This window comes from Myotis daubentonii, chromosome 4 (assembly GCF_963259705.1).
Source record: "Myotis daubentonii chromosome 4, mMyoDau2.1, whole genome shotgun sequence".
Lineage (NCBI taxonomy): Eukaryota > Metazoa > Chordata > Mammalia > Chiroptera > Vespertilionidae > Myotis > Myotis daubentonii.
Window position 1 is genome coordinate 39,683,933 of NC_081843.1, and position 18,551 is coordinate 39,702,483.

The 18,551-nt window shown below is 42.5% G+C and overlaps 1 protein-coding gene and 1 long non-coding RNA gene across 5 annotated transcripts in view; one reads left to right on the forward strand and one right to left on the reverse strand.

The window, feature by feature from the left end:
- The window catches only part of GRAMD2B (GRAM domain containing 2B), a 102,630-nt gene that overhangs the window by 83,799 nt on the left and 280 nt on the right, over nt 1-18,551 (reverse strand). The gene's annotated exons all lie outside the window — the stretch shown is intronic.
- Nucleotides 1-18,551, forward strand: part of LOC132233310 (uncharacterized) — a 168,358-nt gene that overhangs the window by 29,764 nt on the left and 120,043 nt on the right. The gene's annotated exons all lie outside the window — the stretch shown is intronic.

The window sequence follows — 18,551 nt, forward strand, 5'->3', positions numbered from 1 at the left end:
CAATAAGTGGTGATGAGAAAATTGTACAGATACATGCAAAAAATTGAAACTAGACCCACCTTCTTACACCAAATACAAGAATAAACTAAAAAATGGATTAAACACTTAAATATAAGACTTAAAACCATAAAACTCCTAGAAGAAAACATAGGCAGTAAAATCTCTGATATTTCTCTTAGAAATAGGTTTCTGATACATCTCCTTGGGCAAGGGAAACAAGAGAAAAAATAAACAAATGAGACTACATCAAACTAAAAAGTTTTTGCCTAGTAAAGGAAACCAACAAAACAAAAAGACAACCTACTGAATGGGAAAAGTTATTTGCCAATGATATATCCAATAAGGGGCTAATATCTAAAATTTATAAAGAACTCATACAGCTCAACACCAGAACACAGACAATCCAATTAAAAAGTGGGCCTGGCTGGCATGGCTCAGTGGTTGAGCGTCAACCTATGAATCAGGAGGTCACAGTTGGATTCCTGGTCAGGGCACATGCCCAGGTTGTGGGCTTGATCTCCAGTGTGGGGCATGCAGGAGACAGCCGATCAATGATTCTCTCTCATCATTGATGTTTCTGTCTGTCTGTCTCTCTCTCCCTTCCTCTCTGAAATCAATAAACAATATATTAAAAAAAAAACAGTGGGAACAGGACCTAAAAAGACATTTCTCCAAAGAGAACATACAGATGGCCAATAGACTTGAAAAGAAGCTCAACATCACTAATCATCAGAGAGATGCAAATTAAAATCACAATGAGATATCACCATACACTTGTCCAAATGGCCATCATCAGTAAATCAACAAACAAGTATTGGTGAGGAGGTGAACATATAATAAGGTAGAAACAGTCTATTCAATAAATGGATTACAAATTGGTATAGCCATTGTGGAAAACAATATGGAGGTTCCTCAGAAAACTAAAAATAGAACTACCTTTCGACCCAGCAAATTCCACTTCTGGGTATTTATTTAAAACAATCTAAAAAACCAATTCCAAAAAATATATGCACCTTATGTTCACTTTAGCATTATTTACAATAGCCAAGATATGAAAGCAACACAAGTGTTCATCAATAGAGGAGTGGATTAAAAATCCGCTCCTCTATTTCAATGAAATATTACTCAGCCATAAAAAAGAATGAAATCTTGCCATTTGCAATAGCATGGATGGACCTAGTGCTAAGTAGAATAAGTAAGACAGAAAAAGACAAATATCATATGATTTCACTTATATGTGGAATGTAAAGAACAAAGTAAACAAACAGAACAGAAACAGACTCTTAGATACAGAGAACATTTTGATGGCTGCTGAGGGGAGGAGAATTGGGGGCTGGGTGAAGGGATTAAGAAGTACAAATTGGGGGGGTAAGAGATCAACTAAAGGACTTGTATGCATGCATATAAGCATAACCAATGGACATAAGACACTGGGTGATAGGGGAGGCTAGGGGACTGTCTAGGGCGGGGGGATAAAATGGATACATATGTAATACCCTTTGTAATACTTTAAGCAATAAAAAAAAAAAAAAAAGAAGTACAAATTGGTAGTTACAAAATAGTCATGGGGATGTCAAATACAACATAGGGAATATAGTCAATAATATTTTAATAACTGTGTATGCTATACACCTGGAACTAATACAAAATAATATTGATTGTAAACTGTAATTAAGAAAACACAAGTTTGCTGTAATCAGTGTGTTATGCCAGCACATCTTGTGTTTACTCATCTCTTCATTGCGTCATTTTCTCTAGTGCTTGATTGAATCTTGTGTTGTTTTGTATAGTAACACGCGGTACAGGCTTGTAGAAGCAATAGGCTATATACCATACAGCCTAGGTGTGTAGTAGGTTATACCATTGAGGTTTGTGTAAGTGTACTCTGCGATGTTTGTACAGTGAAATTGCGTAATGACACATTTCCCAGAATGTGTTCTTATTGTTAAGCAGGACATGATTATGTATGGATTTCTCCAGACTCTGCCTACATCTTTTCCCCTGTAACCCAGCATACTATATCACTGTAATAAGCCTTAGCCATGTGTTCAATTATATGCTGAGTTCCATGAATCCTTTTAGTGACTCTCTGAGTGTGGGTAGTCTTGGTGACGCCTGACACAATTCCCTTCCTTTTGGTACTCATCTTACTACATCCCTATTTTAACCCTACACAATTTCAGTGCAAGGATGAAAGGGAAGTGTTTTTGGGAAGTTAACTGGCAACTAAAGAGACTATTGATCTAATAAAAATGTGTCAATCCTTTTAGAAATCAGGAAGCCAGCTTATCAATTACCAAAAATTATTTATATACTTTGCACTTAGGCAATATGAACTTTTGAAAAAAGGAATGAGTTCTTAGACTCACTAGCTATAAAAAAATAGCTCTATTTAGATATAATTCATGTACCATGAAATTCACTGTATTAAAGTCTACAATTCAGCAGTTTTAGTAAACAACATCATCACTAATCCAGAACATTTTCACCACCAGAGAAAGAAACGCTGTAACCATTAGTCAATTTTTGTTGTTTCTTCCCCATGAGAACCACTATGGTCTACTTTCTATTGCTATAAGTTTGCCTATTTTGGACATCCTATCTAATAAAAGAGAAACATGGTAATTGGCGTACATCCGCTACCCTTCCCATTGGCTAATCAGCAAGATATGCAAAATAACTGCCAGCCAAGATGGCGGCCGGCAGCCAGGCAGCTTGAAGTTAACATGAGGCTTGCTTGTTTCAGTGACAGAGGACTCCAACGTTCCCCGCCTGCCGCTGCCAGCCTCTGAGCTTGCAGTTTGAAACATTGTTACAAATATAGAAGCTAAACAAAACCCCAGAAAGCTACTTTCAGCCCGCCGGGATCTCAGAGCTGTAGTTGATACAGTGTTTCGATTATAGAACCCAAACAACCCAGATACCTGCTTTCAGCAGCAGAGGCCTCAGAGCTGGAGCCAGAGCTAAAGCTGGCCCAGAATAAAAAAGAAAAAAAAAGAAAAAAAGGAGCAGTTGGGAGCTTCAGTCACCCGCCAGCCTGAAAACAGCCCTCAGCCCCTCACCCAGACTGGCCAGGCACCCCAGTGGGGACCCCCACCCTGATCCAGGACACCCTTCAGGGCAAACCAGCCGGTCCCCACACGTGCACCAGGCCTCTATCCTATATAGTAAAAGGGTAATATGCCTCCCAGCAACAGGATCAGCGGAGCTGAGAGGCCTCCCGGCACCGGGATCAGTGTGACAGTGGGCAGCGCCCAAACCCCCTGATCGCCCTGCGGCTCTGTGTGTGACAGGGGGCAGGGCCACAACCTCCCTATCCACCCTGCTCTGTTCATGACAGGGGAAGGCACCCCAACCCCCTGATCAGCCCTGCTCTGTGCCTGATAGGGGGGAGCTCCCCAACCCCCTGATCACCCTGCGGCTCTGTGTGTGACAGGGTGCGGCGCCCCAACCCCCTGATCGGCCCTGCTCTGTGTGTGACAGGGTGCAGCGCCCCAACCCCCCCCCCCCCACTGGCCCTGCTCTGTGTGTGATGGGGTAGAGCCATAACCTCCCCATCGGCCCTGCCCTGAGTGTGACAGTGGCAGCGCCCCAACCCCCTGATCGGCCCTGCTCTGTGTGTGACAGGGTGAGCTCCCCAACCCCCTGATTGGCCCTGCTCTGTGCGTGACAGGGTGAGCTCCCCAACCCCCTGATGGGCCCTGCTCTATGCGTGACAGGGTACGGAGCCCCAACCCCCCTGATGGGCCCTGCTCTGTGCGTGACAGGGGGCAGCGCTCCAACCCCCTAATTGGCCCTGTTCTCTGCGTGACAGGGGGTGGCGCCACAACCTCCCCATCGACCCTGCCTTGAGTGTGACAGGGGGCGGTGCCCCAACCCTCCAATCGGCTCTGCTCTGAGCCCGACCAAGGGCTGCACCTAGGGATTGGGCCTGCCCTCTGCCACCCGGGAGCAGGCCTAAGCCAGCAGGTCGTTATCTCCCGAGGGGTCCTAGACTGCGAGAGGGCACAGGCCGGGCTGAGAAACCCCCCTTCCCCCCCAAGTGCACAAATTTTTGTGCACCGGGCCTCTAGTCCTATCTAATAAAAGGCTAATATGCAAATCGACCTAATGGCAGAAAGACTGAGCTATGACACTATGACATGCACTGACCACCAGGGGGCAGACGCTCAACGCAGGAGCTTCCCCCTGGTGGTCAGTGTGCTCCCACAGGGGGAGCAACTCATCCAGAAGCCAGGCTCACAGCTGGCGAGGGCTCACAGCTGGCAAGCGCAGCTGCAGTGGCAGCAGCGCTAAGGATGTCAGACTGCCCACTGGGAGCCCCAGACTGCGAGAGGGTGCAGACTGGGCTGAGGGACCCTCCCACCCCCCGCCCCAGTGCACGAATCTTGTGCACCAGACCTCTAGTTTTATATAAGTGGAATCATGTGGCCTTTTGTGACTAGCTTCTTTCATCCATGTTATGGCATATAACAGTACTTTATTTCTTTTTATGGCCAGACAACATTCCATTCTGCAGATATAACACATTTTATTCATTAGTGGATGGACATTTGGGTTGCTTCCACTTTTTAGCTATTACGAATAATGTAAGTTTTTGCATGGACATGTGATTTCAATTCTTTTGGGTATATAATTAGGAGGGGAATTGCTGGATCATATGGTAACTCTGCGTTTAACTTTTTGAGGAACCGCCCAACTGTTTTCCAAAGGGGCACCATTTGGCATTCCTACCAACAATGCATGAGGCTCCAGGTCCTCTACATGCTTATCAACACTTGGTGTTTTCTGTCTTTTCAAGTGTAGTCATCCTAGTAGGTTGAAGTGGTCTCTCATTGTGGTTTTAATTTGCATTTTTGTAATGACTTACCATATTGAGCACCATATCACATCTTATTGGTCATTTATATGTATTCTTTGAAGAAAAAGTTATTTAAATCCTTTCCCATTTTAAAATGTGTTGTCTTTTTATTATTGAGTTGTAAGAATTATTTATATATTCTGGATACTAGATCTTGATCAGATAAATAATTGGCAAATATTTTCTTTCATTCTGTGGCTTGTCTTTCTTGATGGTGTCCTTTGTATTTTATTTTGATGAGGTCTAATTTATTTATTATTTATTTTGTAGTTCATGCTTTTTAGTTAGGACACTTAATAGAAAGTGTCATATCCTACTCTCATGTCAATTTTAATCATCCAGCTTACTTTAGAAAGTCTACTTCCCATAGCATAATGCATTACTCCATGATGGAAGGACATGGGGGTGGGCGGAGTTGGGGTAGAGTGAGGTAGAAATAACATGGGTGCTGGAGTCTTAAGATCGAATCCAGCTCTTCTATCATGGGAATTAAGTATTTAATCTTCCAAGGTTCAGTTTTCTATCTGGAAAATGGGGTAATAAGAGTTCTTATTTCATAAGTTATTGTGACGTTTGAATTAGCAAATTTGTGAAAAGAGCTTAACATATACCTGACACACAGTAGACGGCTAATAAATGTACGTTTGTCATTGTCATGAAGAAGTTGTGAATCAAATCTGGACTTAACCAAGATTATCTAACAGAACTAAAGTATCACTCTATTCCTAACCATGCATTTCTGGAAGGCTGTTGAAATTATATTAAACTATAGCTGTGCTTATGGTTACGTAGTCTTCAGGACCATGGGGAAACCTGATAGACACACAGTCGAATAATTTTATTTCTTTTGAATTCAGGAACAAACAATGCTGTTGCTCTTTGGGATCAAAAAATGTTCTCTAGTCCAAAAAACTGTGGTGTTGGCATAATTGAATGTTTCATCACAGCGTGTGTTTGTTATTATTTATACTTAATTAAGGCCATTTATATAACTACTTGGGCATTAACGAAACTCCTTCCCTGTTACTTAGATGTAAGCCTGTAAGAAAGGTCACCTGATATTTCAGTTAAATATTTACCATGCTTTACAGCATTACCTTGGAACTTTCATATTAATGACCCAATCATTTGATGTTCACAGGTACAGAGTAGTTTAGGGCCACAGTGAAACAGACTCTGTTTTATCATTAAAACCTAGATATTGGTGAAAGTTCAAAGTCACATCATCTGCTGAACCTGCTACTGCGTGGCAGGTGGACTGATAAACAAGGTACCTTCCAATAGAGATATGCTTAGTAATACTTAATAGAAAGAGGCCTTAAAAAAACTTTTATTTAAACAACTCTGTAAAATTTTACCACTTTCTTCATCATCAAAAGTTAAACTCTTGGTCAGTAATTGACATAATTATATTTCCTAATGTGGACAATTTAGCAAATATTAAAGAACCATTTTGAAAAATAGCACATAATAATCAGATGCTGTGATCCATTTACTTTAGGTTAAACTATGTGGTTTTCTATTTTTGTTTTCCTATCTTAAGTTGTAATAAAAAAAACCAGTTAGGGATTACAACACTTAGGGGGATACAAAATAAATATTTTCCACCATAAATGTGGCAATTCAGTAGCTGATGTAGAAGAAAGATATTGCCACTCATGGGAGAATGATAGTGGAAAAAAAGTTAATCATTACCCAGGTTGATAGCATAATTCGTGAGATGACAGCCCAAGTTAGAAGTCAGCCAAAGGCGTTTTAAGTAACACTTGTGTAGTGCTTACATATGCTGGGTGGTTGTCTAAGCACCTCACCACTACGGTAACTCATTCAATCCTTACAGCAGTCCAGTGAGGTAGGAGCTGTCACAGGAGAGGAAGCTGAGGTACAGGCATGCCAAGCCACTTAGAGGAGATGGGGACCCATGCAGTCTGGCTGAGGAGTTGGTGTTCTTAACTACTCTTCTTTGCTATTTACTTCTCAACTCAAATAGGGATTATTAGTAGAGCGGCTTTTGGGTTCCTGGAATCTCATTTTTATAGAACCTCTAAAATGTGGGATATAATGTAAAAATAAAATTCAATAATTTTTTTCTCTCTTTTAAGAACGAAAATAAAGATCTATGTTTCAATTCTACATTAAGTATATATTATATACTCTAGGATATATGGTCTATATGGTCATCTTGGATAATGACCATATGGATGTCCCTCCCAAAATTATGTCTGTGTTGGGAATAAATTTCATTTCCATATTTTCCAGGAATCTGGCATTTTGGAAATACCCTTTCCTACCATACTAACAGTTTCTTGTTTAGATTTGTTAACTGTTAGTAAATAATGCCCCATTTCCTGATAAGAAAGACTGATGATCATATTTAGAAAACCGGTCTTGGTTGAAAAATGCATCTTGAAGTTAACAGCAGCACCTGGAACCAATTCAGTTTTGTAGGGCTTGAAGCTTATATAATATGGGCGACTTCTTTAAGAAAAACAATGCAAAATGAGGTACAAACAATGCAAAATTAGGTGACTATTGACTAAGAAGAGGTTTATTCAAGCGATAGGCCCTGAAGTTTCAGCTTTATTAGCTTCATGGCAAATTCACCACTTCAGAGAGCAACTAAAATAAATGTTTAAAAATACCGTAAGAATAAGAATAAAATAATACCTGAAAAGAATCCTTAATTTTTCCCCTCCCCTCCCGAGGAGCTTGTAATTGAAAACTTTATGTATATCCCCTCATTTTGTCCCCCTCCCTCTTTTTTATTTCCCCAATAGAAATAAAAATCCTTTTCCCCATAGGAAAATCCTGTTCCCCATAGAAAGCCTGTTTTGTGAGATGAGGAGAAGGTGAGGGTCAGTAATTTTCTCCAGCTCACGGACGCCTGTCAGGCCAGCCCTGGGCACTTCCCACTATCCGTTCAGTATATGAAGTTGGAGGAATAACCTTTTGAGTCAGATACGAAGAGCCTCTTCTCTCAGGGTCTTTATTTTTATTTTACCGGAGAAGACACAAAGGTTGGAGAAATTGACAGCAAAGACAAAGCACAAACTCTCCAATTCCTGAACAGAGAACATTGTTCAAGCTTGCTCACCAGTAGCATCACTGAAGAATGTTTAATTTAAACGTGAGACAGACCTTGACCATTGGAACCTATTGTTTTTCTAGAAATAATCACTTTTTTCTTTTTCTTTTCTTTTTTTTTTTTTTAGAGGAGTTGTCATTTTGAGAAAACGACTTCACTCAGTATTGGTGTGTTTTCCCTCTACCTTATTTTCATGTTTCTTTAAGCTCATATAATATGGACTCAGCCATGGGGAGAGAGGAAAGAGCTTGGACCCATTTGGCTCTTCAGGTTTGGATCTTAAAGTCCTCGTGCCTCTCCATGTGTTCAAATATAAAAAGGGAATTTTGAAAGTTTCCTATTCTTTCTTCCCGCAGTGTTTAGCTCTCACTACGTCATTTAGAAGTTATAAAAGAATGTGTGGGGATAATCGAGCAGATAGGAAAAAACCCCTTAGAGTTGGACACAGGGTTGTGTGGATTGTGACTTCCACCTGTGTTTCTATAGCAACGCTTCACCTACCTTGTAATTATACTAAAGGGCAACAATTCTTGAGTGCTCCCACTTGCCAGCCACCATGTATGACTCTTACCCAATCCTCAAAACAGTCCTAAAAGGTAGGTGTTATCTGTCCCACCTGACACGTGAGAAAACCGAGGGTCAGAAAGATTCGATAACTGGACTAAGGTGACACAGTAAGGGCTGGAGTTATGATTCAAATGCAGAGAACTCCAAACCACTGCCCTTTCACCGCATACCACCTTTCAGGTTAGGAGTAGGTGGTAGTTTGGGTGTCAGCCACGGCTATTGTGGTGGCCAGCTTCTGAGGTGGCCCCGTGCGATTGCCCTCGCTCGGTATTCGCACGCTGGTGTTGAGAATCCACGCTGAACACACAGGGCGGACCAGTGAAACCAACAGGATATTGCAAAAATGCACCAGACTGTGGTTAAGCATCACTTGAGGGGAAATATTATTCCAGGCAGAGAGAAAACAAGTGTGGAGGCACAAAGATATGAAAGTGTATGGCATGGGTGAGGGATTATTTATGAAATTAAAAATCAATGCTTTATTAGATTAAATTCTTATTTCTCTCATATCTAGTTTAATTCAATTTTACAGTAATTCCGTTTATTTTGAAACTTAATTCAATGTGAAATTAAGTTGAAATGAAGTTTACGCTTACATTTATGGAAACAGAAATTTCAGCCTATATTGCTCCTTGTAGCCTTTTAATCGTGTAATTGCTCCCCCCCCGCCCTCCTCCCATTTCTTTTCCTAATGGCGAGGAAAAAACACATGGGACTGATATCAGTTCAGATTTCCTAGTAAGTCACTGTGGAGCAGTGGAAAGGACCTGGCCTATGAGTCAGAAGGTCTGAGACGTTATCTGAGTTTGCCGCTAGCTGTTCTTCTGCATCCAGCAGATTCTTGACTTGTGTGCCCTGACTGTTCGGCTGAGCTTCGGCCTTCCTGGGGTGCGGTCACAGCACCCCAGCAGGGTCAGCCTCGCTTGTCAACGCAGGGGAGCTCTTTATCTATCCATCACCCGCCACCATTTATTCATCCCTCTAACATTTATGGATGTGGACTTGCTGCCAGGAACTGCACTGAGTGGTGGGTTGGAAACAACAGGCAGCAGAGGGAGGCCGAAAGACCAACCTAAGGATGTGGATGTGTGTGCTTTAGCGTGTGCTAACTCCTGTAAGGGATGGCGGTGAGCCAGAGAGAGGGAGATGGGTGTCAGGGAGGCTTTCTCAAAGCCGTGGTACCTGGTTGGGTTTGGAAGGACAGCTCAGGATTTACTCTCCTGAGTGCTGTAGGCAGGGGAGGTATGGAGCCTGGAACTATGTGCGTGGCTGGCATGTGGGCTTCCTGGGGCAGAAAGGGCGAGAGGTGGGGCCCTGTGAGCTAAATGAACGCGCGCGTCTGCGACTTCATGGTTCCCACTTCCAGGTGAAGTTTCCTCCCCGTTTGGCAGGAGTGTGTTGGGAGTCAGGCTTGTTCAGGGCACGTTGTTCTGCCCTCTGGGTTTACTGGAGAAGGAAAATAGGTTTCTTTCCCTCTAAGGTCATCCTGGCAGCTATCAGTTTTTCGCGTTAGGCAAAGTTTATTTTGTCCCACTAAGTATTTGAAATGTGCAGTTTATTTCTAGACCGAAGCATTGCAGCATGGGGACTAAAGGCAGCATGCTTCGGAAAATTATAGTTTGGAAAGTTAGACTGATAATTTAACTGTTAAAGTGCATGCACATTGCCTGCCTTCTATGGTAGCCTGGGTGTGTAGCGGGAGCCCCTGGGAGCAGAAGCCGGGACTTCAGCCATTTATTTACTCCACAAGAGCTTTAGGGGATATGTGTACCACCCTGCATTTCCCTGTGGATCTCTCCCCACTGCCTTAGAATAACCACAGCAAGCATCAGAAATTTGCTGTGTGCCAAGCACCTTATATATTATCTCATTTAAAACTTACCACAATTCAGTGATTATTCCCGTTTTGCAGTTGAGGAAAGCGAAGCCCAGAGAGATTGCATAGCCAAGAAGTGCAGAAACCAGATGTGCAGAGTGTCCTTATCCGAGATTCCAGAAAGTATTAAGAAACTATTTGTTAAATGAAATCACCCATCATACTTTTCAATTCACCATTTCTCAAAAGTACATAGGACAAATACCCTTGCCTTTTTTATTTTTGTTGTTAATCCTCACCCGAAGATTTTTCTTCATTGATTTTTAGAGAGAGTGGAAGGTAGGGGGAGACAGAGAGAGAGAGAGAGAGAGAAACATCCATGTGAGAGAGAGACAGACACATCAATTGGTTGCCTCCTGCACGTGTCCTGACCAGGGCCAGGGATTGAGCCTGCAACTGATGTACATGCCCTTACAGCAGTGGTTCTCAACTTTCTGGCCCTTTAAATACAGTTCCTCATGTTGTGACCCAACCATAAAATTATTTTCGTTGCTACTTCATAACTGTAATGTTGCTACTGTTATGAATTGTAATGTAAATATCTGATATGCAGGATGGTCTTAGGCGACTTCTGTGAAAGGGTCGTTCGACCGCCAAAGGGGTCGCGACCCACAGGTTGAGAACCACTGTCTTACAGGAATCAAACCAGGGACCCATCCACTGAGCCAAACTGGCTAGGGCTACCCTTGCCTTTTTACAGATACATTTAAATGAAACCCACAGAATCACATAATGAGCCTGGATAAAATTGAGAGTCCCAAGCAGGTCCCTTAACCTTGCTTTTTCAAACAGAGTAGCATGTCTACTTCTCCAACCAGTGTCCGCTCTGTGATTATAAAAGTCATCCTGGGTGAGATGAAGAAACTGAATCAAATGACCCTTGAAGATGGGTTTGAACTTTGGAAATAGGCCAAATAATTAGACGCCAAGCCAGTGGATACAATGGTCAATGGGGTTGCGTAAGGCTATTCTGGTCATGCTTCTGGCTGTGTAGTCACTCCTTGAACCAATCTTGTTGCCCTACAGCAACAGCAGGAAACTTTCCTTTCTGTTACTTGCTTTCCTCATCTCAGCAGTGCAGAGGATGATCTCAATAATCCATCTGCCACAGTGAAAGGCCACCCGGTGGTCTGTGAAGAGTTCCCATGAGTCAGCCCATACGCAAATAGAAGAGGATTCTTCTTATTACTGCTGGGTGAGACAGAAACACTCATTCATCACACAGGCACTTCTCGGGAGGGGTTCCCAATTTGGCCTCACAGAACTCCTCATAATCACACGTGGGGGCAACTCCTAAAGCTTTCAGTTCAATTGCACTTGTCTGGTTTTGTTAAACAAAGAGGAGAGGGAGAGGAAAAGAGAGAAAGAGAGAAAGAGAGAGGAAGGTATGTAAATGAAGCTGATTGATTTTTTAAAATCTGTTACCTTAAGTAGCTCTCAAACTCATCCAAAATAGATTTCAAGAGGTTTTAAAATGTCATTTAAAAAGTGAGTCAAAGATTAAAGCATAGGTTATTCAGTTATGCTTTAAAAAAAATTTTTTTTTATTGTTTTCAGAGAGGAAGGGAGAGGAAAGAGAGAGAGAGAAACATCAATGATGAGAGAAACTTAATGACAGGCTGACGCCTGCACACCCCCTACTGGGGATTGAGCCCACAACTTGGGCATGTGCCTTGACAGGGAATTGAACTGTGACCTTCTGGTTCATAGGTTGACGCTCAACCACTGAGCCACATTGGCCGGGCGGGAACTTTTTAACCTGAGAAAGGCTGATAAAATCTAAAATGTTAAAAGCATTCCTTTAAAAATCAAGAACAAAACAAGAATGCCTGGAATTACTACTAGTCCTCAACATTATAATGGAGTTCATTGCTTGTATAATGAAATGAAAAGGATTTAGAACGAGTAAAGATCAGAAAAGTAAAAACAAAACTTTATTATTTCAAATAATATTGTCTACAAAGAAAATTTCATAGTCTACAGATTATAAAAATTAATGAGGAGACCTAGCCAGGATGTTGAATGTAAGATCAATTTAGAAATTTATTACATTTTGTACAATATCAACAAGATAAAATGCAATTTGAAATATATTTTCAATAGCAACAAAAGTGTGAAGTACTTAGGAATAAATATAATAAATGATGTGTATGATCTTTGTGTACAATATTCTAAAGCTTTATTGAAGGACATTAAAGACCACCTAAATAAATGGAAGTTATAACATGTGCATGAATAGGTATATTTAATACCATAAAATTAAATTTCTTCAAGTAGAGCAATAGATTCACTGCAATTTCAATGAAAGAAAAGTCTTATTCCATAAGCTGATTCTAAAATTTAAATTGAGTGGTTGAGCATTGACCTATGAACCAGGAGGTCATGGTTAAAATTTAAATGGAAGAGCAAAGGGTCAAGAGTAGCCAATCACTTCTGAGGTAGGTAAGAAGTCTTATCAGTTAACAAAACTTCCTATATAATAAAAGCCTAATATGCTAAGTGTCCGGTCCTCTGGTTGGCCATTCAACCAATCAAAGTGTAATATCAAAGCTAATGATATGCTAAGGCCACTCAACTGCTTGCTATGACGTGCACTGACCACCAAGGGGCAGATAGTTGACCAGTCAACCAGTCACTATGGCATGCACTGACCACCAGGGGACAGATGCTCCGACCGGTAGGCTAGCTTGCTGCTGGTGTCCGGCTGATCAGGACTGAGCGAGATGGGCTAGACACACCCTGGAGCCCTCCCACAATCCCTCCCCTCTCGCGGTCCCTCCCCAGCTGGCCAACCTCCTGCATCCCTCCCCAGCCCCACGCAGGAGCTGCCCCTGGTAGTCAGTGCGCTCCCACATGGGGAGCGCTGCTTAGCCAAAAGCTGGGCTCATGGCTGGCGAGTGCAGCGAGTGTAGCGGCAGTGGCAAAAGCCTCTCCTGCCTCAGCTGCAGGTGTGCGGTAAGGAGCAAGGGATCCCAGACTTAGAAAGCCCCTGATTGTGAGAGGGATGTCTGAATGCTGGCTTAGGCCTGATACCCGGGGGCATCGGGCCTAAGCCAGCAGGTGGACATCCCCTGAGGGGTGCCAGAATGCAAGAGAGTACAGGGTGGGCTGAGGGACCCCCCTCCAGTGCACAGTTTTCGTGCACTGGGCCTCTAGTTTATTTTAAAGTGATGGTCATGAAGACAGTGATCAGATAACAAAACTTTCATTATAAAGTGATAGTCATGAAGACAGGGATATATGACAGAGCTGGCATTGCAGATTAATGGGGAAAGGAAAGACTATTCACTAAGTAATGTGGGACAATTTATTATGTATATAAAAATGAAAATGATGCCTTAATTCACACCAGAAACAAAAATAAAGCCCCAAACCTTTATAGGATCCTTGTGTAAAAGAAAAATATAGTTTTAGAAAAAATACACAAGAATATGCTTATGACCTCAGGGTAGGGAAGGATTTCTTAAACAAGTCACAGAAAGTGCAAGTCATAACATCTACACTAATAAAAGACAAACATGCAAATTGACTGTACCTTTGCCATGCCCTAAGCCACACCCATCAGCCAATCAGAGCAACTATATATGCAAATTAACCCAACCAAGATGGCGGCCAGCAGCCACGGAGCTGGAGCAAGCAGGAGGCTTGGTTGCCCCAATGATGGAGAAAGCCAAGCTTCCCGGCCGTGGCCAGCTCTGAGCTCCACTCAACGCAACAAAGTTTCAATTATAGAAGATAAATAAACCCCAGATACCGGCTTTCAGCCAGCCGTGGCCACGGAGCTGGAGCGAACAGGAGGCTTGGTTGCTCCTGGCGATGGAGAAAGCCAAGCTTCCCTCCCACCCGCTCTGGCCAGCTCTGAGCTCCTCTCAAGGCTACAAAGTTTCAATTATAGAAGGTAAATAAATCCCAGAATAAAATAAAAAGAAAAAAAGGAGAGGCTGGGAGCTTCCGTCACCGGGGGGCTTGGCCAGCCTGAAAACAGCCCTCAGCCCCTCACCCAGACTGGCCAGGAACCCCTGTGGGGACCCCCCACCCTAAAGGGGGTGTGGCCAGCCTGAAAACAACCATCAGCCCCTCGCCCAGGCTGGCCAAACCTCCATGGGGTGAGGGTCTCCACTGGGGGAGGGGGGGCTTGACTAGCCTGCAAATAGCCATCAGCCCTTCACCCAGGCTGGCCAGGCACCCCAGTGGGGACCCCCACCCTGAAGGGGGTGTGACCAGCCTACAAACAGCCATTAGTCCCTCACCCAGGCTGGCCAGGCACCCCAGTGGGGACCCCTACTCTGAAGGGGGTGTGACCAGCTACAAACAGCCATCAGCGCTTCACCCAGGCTGGCCAGGCACTCTAGTGGGGACCCCCACCCTGAAGGGGGTGTTACCAGCCTGCAAACACTCATCAGCCCCTCACCGAGGCTGGCCAGGCATCCAAGCGGGACCCCCACCCTGATCCGGGACACCCTTCAGGGCAAACCAGCCGGCCCCCACCCATGCACCAGGCCTCTATTCTATATAATAAAAGGGTAATATGCAAACTGACCCTAACAGCAGAAAGACTGGGAGACTGGTCACTATGACACATACTGACCACCAGGGGACAGACGCTTAATGCATGAGCTGCCCCCTGGTGGTCAGTGCCCTCCCACAGGGGGAGCTCTGCCCAGCCACAAGCCAGGCTGATGGCTGCCAGTACAGCGGTGGTGGTGGGAGCCTCTCCCGCCTCCTTAGCAGCCCTAAGGATGTCAGACTGCAGCTTAGGCCTGCTCCCTGCTGGCAAGTGGACATCCCCCTCGGGCTCCTGGGCTGCCAGAGTGATGTCTGACTGCCAGCTTAGGCCCAATTCCCCAGGGAGCGGGCCTAAACCAGCAGGTGGTCATCCCCCGAGGGGTCCCAGACTGTGAGAGGGCACAGGCTGGGCTGAGGGACACCCCCCCCCCCAGTGCATAAATTTTTGTACACCAGGCCTCTAGTAAATAATAAATGGATAAGTTAGAAATAAGAACTTGGACATGACAGAGAACATGAACAGGCAAATCACATGCTGGAATAAATATTTGCAGCACACATAACTAACAAAAGATCAATATCTGGAGTATTTAAAAAACTATCTAAAAATAGAGAGTCCAAAAGGTCATAAGTCCATAAGCAGGCGTTTTACAAAGGAGGAAATGAAAATGAGCAATAAACACATTGAAAAGACGCTCCTCCTCTGTTAGTAAGGGAAATGCACATTAAAACCACATCGAGATGCCATTTCATACCTTTCAGAGTGGAAAAATTAAAAAGTGGGACAATGTGTTGAGGCAGGGGAGTCACTGCTGGTAGTAGCATAAATGGCCCAGAACTTTGGAACACAATTTGACATAATATGTAAAGTTAAGCATGTCCATATGTATGACTCAGCAATTCCTCTCCTAGGCACATACAGGTCTGGGCAAGGTGTAGTATTACTTGAATGAGTAAAACACTGGGAATAACCCAGAGGGCAGCCAGATATCCCTTCTAAAGAGACACCACACCATGACACTCTCTTATTGTGAACTCTCCAGTGGCTTCCATGGCAATGAGAATAAAACTCTCAACACCTTCAACCTCTGCTAATCTCTCTAATTTCATTGCGTGCCACTCTCCCAGGTTCCTCAAGACATAAGATCTTCCCTCCTCAGGGCACCATACTCCTTCCTGATCATTCCATGGTTGGCTCTTTTTTCATCCTGTAAGTTGACCTAAATATCATTTCCCTAAGGACCTGTTACTTGACACCCCATCTAAATTAGTTTTCCCATCCCATTCTCCATCTCAGCCCTGTACTTGTTTCCTATAATAATAGACATGAATATGTGAATCTCATATATGTTGCATGTATTCCTAATTTTTTTGCCTGTCTTCAACATTAAACTAATAACCTTCATGAGGGCAGAGTCTAGGTCTAGTTGTTCATGATTTGATCCTCTGTGCCTTCCGCATGGTCTAGTGCATAACACTCACAGATCTTTGTTGAACTGAATGGTTGAATAAAAATACTGCATAAATTATATCTGCAGTTTGTTCATCTGAGAGGACATTTTATTAGCTCTTGTTCATGGAAAGGATAATGGGATACCACAACTGCCACATAAATTCTTAATACTTATTTAGAAGATCAAGGGAAGTGTTTACCTGGACTGATGTTTGACCTGAAATAATTAACCAACATGTGCCTGAATGCTTCTACAAATTATTTCCAAAGATTTGATATACCATATATTAAATAGATCTTTTAACTAGACTAAAAGTTCTCCATTGTTAAATTGGAAATATATTTAGGTTGGTTTCTAATACATATTAAAAAACACTTATAGATATTAGCATAGAGGTTTTATATGTTGAATATTTAAATATGCTGGTGAAATTGGCCTGGGCTCTTTTTGAAAGAGGCTTGAATTTAGTTGATATAGGTTTTTATTTTATTTTTATTCTATTTATTTATTCTATTTATTTATTTATACTTATTTAAATCATATGTGTTATATTTATTTATGCTTAGTGAAATGTCAGACAAAGACAAATACCATATAATTTCACTTATATATGGAATCTAAAAAACAAAATAAATGAACAAACAAAACAGAGAGAAACTCATAGACACAGAGAACATTTCGATGGTTGCCAGATGGGAGGGGTATTAGGGGGATGAGTGAAAGAGGCGAAGGGTTTAAGAAGTACAAACTGGTAGTTACAAAATAGTCATAGGGATGTAAAGTACAGCATTGGGAATACAGTCAGTAATATTGTGAAACTATGTATGGCGACATGTCTACTAGATTTATTGGGGTGATCACTTTGTACGCCATATAAACATCTAATCACTGGGTTGTACACTTCAATATAATATTGTATTTCAACTGTAATTTAAAAAGAAAATTATTATGCATGGCAAAATTTATACTTTGTGCAATTAATTAAGTAGTTAATTAATTTATGCATTTTTTAAAATTATATTTTTCTGGTTAGAGATAGAGCTCCAAAAAGAATTTACATTACAATCTACAAAATATATGGCTTAAGCCGACAAAGTGATTTGGGAAATACTCAAATTTCAGCAAAATATGAAAATAATGCAAGAGTTTTTACATTTTCAGTTACAGCAATTATGCTCTTGCTCAAACAACCATAATGCAAGTTACGTAGACTCATTTTAGTGGTGGATGGAAAAACCAAGCTAACTTTAAAATAGGCATTAAGCAACATTTTGCATAAATTCACTCTTGGTCTCTAAAAATTATTTAACTTGTACTCATAACCTGCATTCAGATACATGGATGCCATGACATGAGATGGGATTTCTTTGCTTCCTTTTTAATTTTTAAACATTATAGTTTTGAGCACCTTGTTGTGTAAATGACTTAAAATGATTGGAAAGTAAGACCAATGATCCCTTTCTGGATACGGTGCTATGTGAAGGCAGCTCCAGGTGTGGAGGCCGCTCTCTGCCTTCAGCGGAGAAGTTTGCACGGCAGGTACATTACAGCTCACACCACACCAACGCTGGAGGAGACACTTCCTTGTGACTGGTTTCCTCTTGCACCTGATGTCTACCTTCTATAAGCTGCTAGAGAATTATTATGAGACAAACTGAGTAAAGAGCTAATAAATGAATTTTCATTAAAAGTATGTCATTATCAGAGTGGTGTTGATGTAGACATTAATACTTAGAGCTAAAAGGGATATGTCCTGAATCTGGCCAAAGCTGTTGAAAGTCACCGCACAGTAAGTAGTGGAGCCAGGGCAGTGCTATTTCAAAATTTAATTTAGAAAACCAAGAAGAGTGCAATTATTTTAATGTTCTAATGATTGCTATTTGAATAATAATGCCGGCAATTCTGACACCTAAGTAGGGTTTTTGGTTCAGTTACGGCTTCACTTCCTATGAATCTGAGAGCGAGTCAGGACCCGAGGAACTGCATGGCTGGCCGGTTACCTGGTGCTGAGAAGCCCTAAAGCAGACACCACAGTTATTTCCCGTAACAGTGGGAAGGGCTGTTTGTTCAGGCGCTCACATCCTTTGCCATGTCCCCCTTCAGTCCCCTGGCCCCGAGGCCAAAGCTGCCTTCCCTTCCCCCTTGGCACACTGCCACGCCAGAGAATGAGGCAAGAGCTCTTTCAGAAGCCAGCCGCCGGAC